This window comes from Prionailurus viverrinus, chromosome B3, assembly GCF_022837055.1.
Source record: "Prionailurus viverrinus isolate Anna chromosome B3, UM_Priviv_1.0, whole genome shotgun sequence".
Lineage (NCBI taxonomy): Eukaryota > Metazoa > Chordata > Mammalia > Carnivora > Felidae > Prionailurus > Prionailurus viverrinus.
In genome coordinates this window covers 143,483,651-143,491,162 of record NC_062566.1, presented here as the reverse complement: position 1 = coordinate 143,491,162, position 7,512 = coordinate 143,483,651, and the positions used below count along the sequence as shown (strand labels likewise).

The 7,512-nt window shown below is 44.1% G+C and overlaps 1 pseudogene; it reads left to right on the top strand.

The window, feature by feature from the left end:
• LOC125168150 (immunoglobulin heavy variable 3-74-like) lies at positions 1-755 on the top strand (annotated as a pseudogene).
• Positions 756-7,512: the final 6,757 nt, after the last annotated feature.

Sequence of the window (7,512 nt, the reverse complement as noted above, 5' to 3'; positions counted from 1 at the left end):
AGAGGAGCCCCAGCCCCGGGAGTCCCAGTTGTTCCCATTCTCTGATCAGGACAGAACAGACACCTCACCATGGAGTTTGTGCTGGGCTGGGTGTTCCTCGTTGCTCTTTTAAAAGGTAATTCATGGTGAATGAGAGACACTGAGTATGTGAGTGGATATGAGTGAGAAACAGTGGATGTGGGACAGATTCCTGACCAAGATGTCTTGTGTCTGCAGGTGTCCAGTGTGACGTGCAGCTGGTGGAGTCTGGAGAAGACCTGGTGCAGCCTGGGGGGTCCCTGAGACTCACCTGTGTAGCCTCTCGATTCACCTTCAGTAGATATGCAATGAGCTGGGTTCGCCAGGCTCCAGGAAAGGGGCTGCAGTGGCTCACATATGTTTATGATGATGGAAGTAGCACAAGCTACGCAGACTCCGTGAAGGGCCGATTCCCCATCTCCAGAGACAACGCCAAGAACACGCTGTATCTGCAGATGAACAACCTGCGGGCGAGGACAAGGCCACATATTACTGTACAACAGACAGGGTGAGGGGACCACACTGGGAGCAGAGACACAAACTTCCCTGCAGGAGGGGATCAGCACCACCAGGGGGCGCACACTGTGCACAATTCTGCTTTGTGTTGACAGGAGCAGGTGCAGATGGAGGTTACAGGCAGGTTTCTTCTCAGGGACTGGGGGTTCCTGTCCACACAGCAGTTTCTCCAGGGAGCCTCTCTGGTCACAGGATTCTGTGTTTACCTATTAACTGTGTGAATTAGATCATTGTTTTCCTAGGAAAACTACCCTAACATGCACAAAGACACAGTTGTTTGAATTGCTTTCTCCTGTCCCTCAACATGAGTGAATTACAGATTTCCTGAGGCACAATAGCTGAACATTTACATGAGTCCCAGATGCACTCCCTGTGCAGCCAGGACCACAAGCTCCCACAGCTCCCCATTATCTTCACCCAACCCTTGTCCGAATCAAACAACGTGACACTTCCTTCATGGCACTTTGCTACTCAGACTTTAAATGAGCTACAGCTTTATTCAATTCCTCTAAACAAGAGATAAATCATCTCCATGTATTAGTCAGGATTCCCTTGAGCAACAGAACCCAAAGCACATTGGTTCCCATGACAAAATATGTTGAGAAGTCCCATGATCTACTGTCACAAGTTGGGGAGCCAGGAAAACCAGTGGTATAATTCTCACCTGATTCTGAACTAGTGTCTAGTCTCAGAACCTGCAGAGCCTAATATGTAACACTAAGAACAAGGGCAGGAGGAGACCAATGTTCCAGTTCAAACAAGCACATGGGAAGTAAAAATGAGGGAATTCTTCCTCCCTCTGCATCGGATTCTACTCAGAACTGTGATGGAATGGGTGATGCCCAGGCAGAAAGAAACCTTGGATGGAAATGCCAATCTCTTCTGGAAACTCATCACAGACATACACAGAAACAGTCGTGAACTGGACACCCATGACACAGTCAAGATGACACATAAACGTAATCATGACAAGTCAACCTGCTGTAAAAGTCGAGTTCAAAAACTGAAGATTTAGAAGTCCATGCCATCACTGGGGTGGACCCTGGTGGGCATAGCAGTGCTCCAGTGGAGAAGGAGCCCCGAGGCCAATAGGGAGTGCTGCGGTTTGAGGATCCCCTGGGTCATATCGGGTGAGACTGTTACCTTCTTGGAGTGCATTTGGGAGACAGGGCATTGCCTCTCATGGGGCAGGAGAGCTGACAGGCACCGTTGCACTGCCCTGGTCATTAGCATAGGAGCCTCTCCTGAGAGCAGCTAACTAAACGCTCCCTTCTTGTTCTTCCTCACCATGAACTCCTAGCTCCTAGTTTTCATGTAACTGCCCTTCTGGGATAACCAGCTCCAACCACATCACAGCAAGACACTGTCCCAGAGGATCAGTGGGGTCCCTGTCGCATTGAGTTCATACAATTTGGTGTACTCGCACCCAGCTAGAGCTCCTGAGATAAAACATAAGAGCCTTGAGCTGCCAGGTGTGCCAATGGATTGCACAAAGGCAGGGTGAAGGCCGGGTTCTGAAGGAAGCCTGGGACCCATGAGTACAGATTGTTCTATGTGAGGGCTTCCTGAACAGGGGTGGCTGGAAACTCCAACTGCAGGGACAAGAGAAGGAGCTGATTCCAATATTTCCTCCCACCAATTATCATGGACAGAATTGAGTGAGCAGCACAACACCCCCCAGTAGATACTGAGCCACTGACACCAAGCCATATGCACCTTTCCTTTCTCAGGTGCTTCCTTAAGAGAAAGAGTGCCTAGAACCCAGACCACCATTGCACCCCTCCCTCCAAAGACCACCATATACCCCCACAGGCACCAAGTCTACTGACCATATAGTGAGGCATACCTTCATCTCTAGGGGAAATAGGAATTAGCCTCTTTTAATAAGGAGACCAAACTCACCTAGTTAAAACTCACAACACTATGGACAAAGTTGAAAAACTCTCCCCTGGAGTCCTGCAAGGAGACCTGCAAGGAGAACTCTGCAGAGGACTGACCTGAGGGACAGAGCAGCCAATACATGACAGCACAGTGCACACAGCACATGCAAGAAATTCTTCCAGAATGTCAGGTTGTCAACAGTATGTAAACATTTCTCAAAAAAGACACTACTCTAGAAGCAGAAAACATAACAGGATTTTCCTAAAACACTTAAGAAAGCGGAGACATGGACATACAGAATGATGGAGGAATTCATTCCAAAAGAAAAAACCATAAAAGGACATTGCCAGGGATATAATTAAAACACATATAAATAATAAGCCTCAAACAGAATTTAATACCTACCATAAGGAAACTGAACTTTTAAAAACTATCATAAGGATACTAGCTATGCTTGAGAGAGCCTAGAAGGCATGAGAATACACTGACTACAGATGGAAAAGACCTAAAACGCAGTCAGGCTGAAATTTTTAAAATGCTGTGACCAAGACGTGAACCTGATTTGATATAATGAACTCAAGGCAGAAAGAAGCAGATGAATGAGTAAGTGACATGGAAGCTAAAATTTTGTGAGAAATGAAGCAGGAAAGAAGAGGAAAATTAAAATATTGCATCACAAATGTATACACAGGGAATCAGCAACTCCATAAAGTGTAATAAAATTCTTTTCAAAGGAGTCCCAGAAGAAGAAGACAGGGAGAAAAAATGGGAGAAGTTTCTCTGAATGCATTAGAGTGGAAAATTTCCACTAAATGGTGAAGGAAACAGATGTCCACATCTATGAGTCATAGAGAACTCCCACTAAAATTTAAAAAAAAAAGCAGGCTGACTCTGAGACATAACATAGTAAAATTCACAAAATATACAGATTAAAAAACCCTATAAGCATGAAGACAGAAGAGTTTGCTAACGAATACGGGAAGATAAAAAAAGATCATGGCAGAAGTGTCCACAGAAACCTGCAGGAAAGAAGGGAGTGGCATAATATCCTCAAATGTTCAATTGAAAATTAGGCAGTCAATGGGGGAGGAGACAAGATGGCAGAACAACGAGGAAGTTTTTTGTGTGTTTCGTGTCCATGAAATACAGCCAGACCAACACTAAACCATTCTACACACCTAGAAAACTGATTGAGGATTAACACAACAATCTGCACAACCTGTACCACAGAATTCAACAAGAACGTGGCATGGAGAGGGGACCTTAGGGAGCAAGAAGCTGGAGGAAGGGAGGTGCTTTTGCAGGCAGAGAGAGGATGGAGACTGGGGAGTGGGGGAGAAAACAGGAAAAGCACCCCTCCTCAAAAGCAGCTGGAGAGAACGTGGAAAATTGGAAACAGCCACAGGGACTAAACTAAAAAGGGAGAAAGGAGAAAGGAGAGTAGGTAAATTCCACTAAGACTGTAAACAAGGGGAGCGCAAAGGCTGCAACTCCACAGCTCGATACCTGGAGGTGCTCTGGTGGGAAGGGACAATCCCAGGAACAGAGTGGGGTCCGGGATGTTCTCAGGCCACACGGGGAGAGGCAGTTGCACTGCTGGAAGGACATTTGGAGGAGACTGCCAAAGCCATCTGGTCCCAGCAGACCCCAGGAATGGCCACATTCGCTGGTGCTGCAACAAGGTCGTTTAGGGTGAAGCCTGGTGCCAGACGTGTGTTGCGATTTTCCATAATCCACGAAACGCTGCTGCTACACTCTCTCGCGAACTTTTTCTGGGGCGGGCTGGCACCTGACCATAGTCTCGGGGCACCAACAACAACAGGGTCCAGCAAGCGTTCCTAGGTGCAGCCGATATTCGGCCATTGCTCATTCGGACATTGCTTGGTGAGACCCTCCCAAAGAGGGGCAGAACAGGTCAGAGCCGCAGTCCTTTGGACATAAGGAACCAGGGAAAACAGCCGCGTCTCTGACAAAACTTGGGAGAGAGGTGCGGCCTGGGGCCTGGCCACGGAGAATGAAGGAGCGGGGAGTGGACAAGGGCTGAAGACAGAGGATGGGTGCGTGATTGCTGATCCAGGAGAACAGACTGGGTCCCTGGGTGGCGCCATTTTCACCTCTCACGCGCATGTGCATTTGCACCTACAAGCACCACAACAATCCACCCCAGGAGCCTAAAAGCGCCATCTAGTGGACAGCAGAGCCATTACACTGAGCCCCGCCCAAATGGGCCAACTGGACTCTTCAGGAACACAAGTCTCATTGCCACTTAGTTTATGGAGTATAAAGAGCTACATAGACAGACATCTAGGGGATAACGAAGCAATTTCAGTCCTACTTCAATCTGTTAGCCAGTTCATCCACTCAATTTTCTTTCTTTTTTTTCTTTTTCTCTTTCACACTTTTCTTTTTCTTGAATGCAGAAACAAAAAATTATTTTTATTATCAATTATTATTAAAAATATTTTTATTTAATTTTTATTACCATATTTTTTACATTTCCGTATTTTTTTCAAATTCTATTTTACTTCCATCATTTTATTTTACTTTACTTCAGTGTATTCCCGTTTTCAAAATTCCAGTTTCCTTTTTATTTTTTCTTTCTTTTTCTTTTTTTCTCTTCTTCATTTCTGTAGTTTTTCTGGAATGCAGAATGAGAAAAACTTCATTTTACGTTCAATTTCTATTAAAAGTATTTTTCTTTAATTTTTTTACTATATTTATTGCTTTTATGTAAATTTTTTCAAATTCTATTTTACTTCCATCATTTTATTTTAGTCTACTATGGTGTATTTACTTTTTGAGTTTTCAAAGGATTTCCTTTTATTACTTTTTTCTCTTTTTTGTTTCTTCTCTTTTTTATAGAATACATAAAAAGACAAAAATCACATTTATTTTTAATTTTTACTAAAAATATTGTTCTTTATTTTTTCTACTATATTCGTTAAATTTCTGTATTTTTTTCAAACTCTGTTTTACTCCCATCATCTCATGTTAATCTACTTCAGTGTATTCATTTTTTCAAATTCTCAAATTATTTCCTTTTTTTCCCCCTCCCATTTTTTTCTCTAATCTATCAAACCACTTTCAACACCCAGAAGAAAACACACTTAGGATCTAGCATATTCCATTCAATTTGTGTGTGTGTGTGTGTGTGTGTGTGTGTGTGTGTTTAAATTTAAATATTTTTGTAATTTTATCTTTTAATTTCAATTTTGCAACCTCATTAATTCCTTTTCTCCCTTAAAAATGATAAAATGAAGGAATTCACCCCAAAAGAAAGATCACGAAGAAATGACAGCCAGGGATTTAACCAACACAGATACAAGCAAGATTTCTGAACCCGAATTTAGAATCACAATAATAATAATACTAGCTGCAGTCAAAAATAGATTAGAATCTCTTTCTGCAGAGATAAAAGAAGTAAAAAATAGCCAGAATGTAATTTAAAATGCGATAACTGAGCTGCAATCACAGATGGATACAGCGGTGGCATGGATGGATGAGGCAGAACAGAGAATCAGCGTTATAGAGGACAACCTTATAGAGAATAATGAAGCAGAAAAAAAGACAGAGATTAAGGCAAAAGAGCAAGATTTAAGAATTACAGAAATCAGTGACTCATTAAAAAGGAAAAACATGAGAATCATAGGGTCCCAGAGTGGAAGAGAGAAATAGGGGTGGAAGGGTTATGTGAGCAAATCATAGCAGAAATCATTCCTAACCTGGGCAAAGACACAGACATCAAAATCCAGGAAGCACGGAGGACTCCCATTAGATTCAACCAAAACCGACCATCAACAAGGCACATCATAGTCAAATTGACAAAGTACTCGGGCAAGGAGAGAATCATAAAACCAACAGGGAAACAAAGTCCATGACTTACAAGGGAAGACAGATCAGGTTTAGCAGACCTATCCACAGAAAGTTGGCAGGCCACAAAGGAGTGGCGGGATGTATTCAGTGTGCTAAATCAGAAAAATATGCATCCAAGAATTCTGTATCCAGCAAGGATGTCATTCAAAATAGAAGGCGAGATAAAAAGATTCCCATACAAACAAAAATTAAATGAGTTTGTAACCACTAAACCAGCCCTGCAAAAAATTTTAAGGGGGAATCTCTGAGGGGAGGAAAGATGAAAATATATCTGTATAAATAAATACATAAATACCAAAATCAACAAAGATTAGAAAGACCAAAGAACACCACCATAAACTCCAACTCTACAAGCATCATAATAGCAATAAACTCCTATCTTTCAGTACTCACTCTAAACGTCAATGGACTCAATGCCCCAATCAAAAGACATAGGGTAACAAAATGGAGAAGAAAACAAGATCCATCTATACGTTTTTTACAAGAGACCCACTTTAGACCTAAAGACGCCTCCAGATTGAAAATAAGGGGATGGAGAATCATCTATCATGCTAATGTTCAACAAAAGAAAGCCAGAGTATCCATATTGATAACAGACAATCTAGACTTTAAAATAAAGACTGCATCAAGGAGAACTTTGAAGATGGCGGCTTGGGAGGATGCTGGGCTCACCGCACGTCCTGCTGATCACTTAGATTCCATCTACACCTGCTTAAATAACCCAGAAAACCGCCAGAGGATTAGCAGAACGGAGTCGCCGGAGCCAAACGCAGATGAGAGGCCCACGGAAGAGGGTAGGAAGGGCGGCGAGGCGGTGCGCCCTCCACGGACTGGCGGGAGGGAGCCGGGGCGGAGGGGCGGCTCGCCGGCCAAGCAGAGCCCCAGAGTCTGGCTTGCAAAAGCGGAGGGGCCTGACGGACTGTGTTCCCACAACAAGAGCGACTTAGCGTCTGGGAGGTCATAAGTTAACAGCTCTGCTCGGAAAGTGGGAAGGCTGGTGGACAAAGGGAGGGAGAGCTGCTGAGCCCCCTGACAACAGAGCTCAGTTTGGTGGGGAACAAAGGCGCTCGCCAGCGCCATCTCCCCCGCCCATCCCCCAGCCGAAATCCCAAAGAGAACCAGTTCCTGCCAGGGAACTTGCTAGCTCCACGCAAACACCCAACTCTGCGCTTCTGCGGAGACAAACCTCCAGCAGCAGATCTGACTCCCGCCCGCTGCCACAGG